We start from the raw sequence: 2,256 nt of genomic DNA, 5'->3' as shown, positions 1-2,256 counted from the left end.
ACGATTCTACATTCTCACTACCATTACAACCGTTCCCTAACAATGGATAATGTCCTATACTACTTACTCTCCCGCTCAATCACGGAGACGAGTTTTCCACGGTTTCCACCCCTCCCTCCATACCGCAGCAACACGAGTTTTTTCCACCCCTTTCAGAACGCGCTCTTCGCGCCACAATGCCGCCCCAAGACGCGCGAGCAATGAGCATCGAGCTTAAACATATCGCAAACGTCAAACATAATATAACGGGATTAATATATATCGCGCACGTGCGACATGTTTGTCACAAGGCGCAAAAAATAATTATAAAAGGAATGCAACACGAGGACTTCCCAGGAGGTCACCCATCCTAGTACTACTCTCGCCCAAGCACGCTTAACTTCGGAGTTTTGATGGGATCCGGTGCTTTAGTGCTGGTATGATCGCATCCGACATGTTTCCCCGTCTTCGTCCCTTATGCTTGCCACTCCCAGGTCCGCTCCAAAGACGATTCTACATTCTCACTACCATTACAACCGTTCCCTAACAATGGATAATGTCCTATACTACTTATTCTCCCGCTCAATCACGGAGACGAGTTTTCCACGGTTTCCACCCCTCCCTCCATACCGCAACAACACGAGTTTTTTCCACCCCTTTCAGAACGCGCTCTTCGCGCCACAAAGCCGCCCCAAGACGCGCGAGCAATGAGCATCGAGCTTAAACATATCGCAAACGTCAAACATAATATAACGGGATTAATCTATATCGCGCACGTGCGACATGTTTGTCACAAGGCGCAAAAAATAATTATAAAAGGAATGCAACACAAGGACTTCCCGGGAGGTCACCCATCCTAGTACTACTCTCGCCCAAGCACGCTTAACTTCGGAGTTCTGATGGGATCCGGTGCTTTAGTGCTGGTATGATCGCATCCGACATATTTCCCCGTCTTCGTCCCTTATGCTTGCCACTCCCAGGTCCGCTCCAAACACGATTCTACATTCTCACTACCATTACAACCGTTCCCTAACAATGGATAATGTCCTATACTACTTACTCTCCCGCTCAATCACGGAGACGAGTTTTCCACGGTTTCCACCCCTCCCTCCATACCGCAGCAACACGAGTTTTTTCCACCCCTTTCAGAACGCGCTCTTCGCGCCACAAAGCCGCCCCAAGACGCGCGAGCAATGAGCATCGAGCTTAAACATATCGCAAACGTCAAACATAATATAACGGGATTAATATATATCGCGCACGTGCGACATGTTTGTCACAAGGCGCAAAAAATAATTATAAAAGGAATGCAACACGAGGACTTCCCAGGAGGTCACCCATCCTAGTACTACTCTCGCCCAAGCACGCTTAACTTCGGAGTTCTGATGGGATCCGGTGCTTTAGTGCTGGTATGATCGCATCCCACATGTTTCCCCGTCTCCGTCCCTTATGCTTGCCACTCCCAGGTCCGCTCCAAAGACGATTCTACATTCTCACTACCATTACAACCGTTCCCTAACAATGGATAATGTCCTATACTACTTACTCTCCCGCTCAATCACGGAGACGAGTTTTCCACGGTTTCCACCCCTCCCTCCATACCGCAGCAACACGAGTTTTTTCCACCCCTTTCAGAACGCGCTCTTGGCGCCACAAAGCCGCCCCAAGACGCGCGAGCAATGAGCATCGAGCTTAAACATATCGCAAACGTCAAACATAATATAACGGGATTAATATATATCGCGCACGTGCGACATGTTTGTCACAAGGCGCAAAAAATAATTATAAAAGGAATGCGACACGAGGACTTCCCGGGAGGTCACCCATCCTAGTACTACTCTCGCCCAAGCACGCTTAACTTCGGAGTTCTGATGGGATCCGGTGCTTTAGTGCTGGTATGATCGCATCCGACATGTTTCCCCGTCTTCGTCCCTTATGCTTGCCACTCCCAGGTCCGCTCCAAACACGATTCTACATTCTCACTACCATTACAACCGTTCCCTAACAATGGATAATGTCCTATACTACTTACTCTCCCGCTCAATCACGGAGACGAGTTTTCCACGGTTTCCACCCCTCCCTCCATACCGCAGCAACACGAGTTTTTTCCACCCCTTTCAGAACGCGCTCTTCGCGCCACAAAGCCGCCCCAAGACGCGCGAGCAATGAGCATCGAGCTTAAACATATCGCAAACGTCAAACATAATATAACGGGATTAATATATATCGCGCACGTGCGACATGTTTGTCACAAGGCGCAAAAAATAATTATAAAAG

General features: G+C 48.8%; 4 non-coding genes across 4 annotated transcripts; all 4 read right to left on the bottom strand.

Annotated features, from left to right (window-relative positions):
• Positions 1–311: 311 nt before the first annotated feature.
• LOC123177301 (5S ribosomal RNA) lies at positions 312–430 on the bottom strand. Its single transcript, XR_006488874.1, has one exon. It is a non-coding gene; the product is annotated as a 5S ribosomal RNA (ribosomal RNA).
• A 367-nt stretch (positions 431–797) lies between these two features.
• LOC123177299 (5S ribosomal RNA) lies at positions 798–916 on the bottom strand. Its single transcript, XR_006488873.1, has one exon. It is a non-coding gene; the product is annotated as a 5S ribosomal RNA (ribosomal RNA).
• A 367-nt stretch (positions 917–1,283) lies between these two features.
• Positions 1,284–1,402, bottom strand: LOC123177297 (5S ribosomal RNA). Its single transcript, XR_006488871.1, has one exon. It is a non-coding gene; the product is annotated as a 5S ribosomal RNA (ribosomal RNA).
• Positions 1,403–1,769: 367 nt separating this feature from the next.
• Positions 1,770–1,888, bottom strand: LOC123177298 (5S ribosomal RNA). The gene has a single exon (XR_006488872.1). It is a non-coding gene; the product is annotated as a 5S ribosomal RNA (ribosomal RNA).
• Between the last annotated feature and the right edge of the window lie 368 nt (positions 1,889–2,256).

The sequence above is a fragment of the Triticum aestivum genome, unplaced genomic scaffold (assembly GCF_018294505.1).
Source record: "Triticum aestivum cultivar Chinese Spring unplaced genomic scaffold, IWGSC CS RefSeq v2.1 scaffold1006, whole genome shotgun sequence".
NCBI lineage: Eukaryota > Viridiplantae > Streptophyta > Magnoliopsida > Poales > Poaceae > Triticum > Triticum aestivum.
The sequence above is the reverse complement of the archived record's forward strand: the minus strand, read 5'-3'. Positions and strand labels throughout refer to the sequence as shown.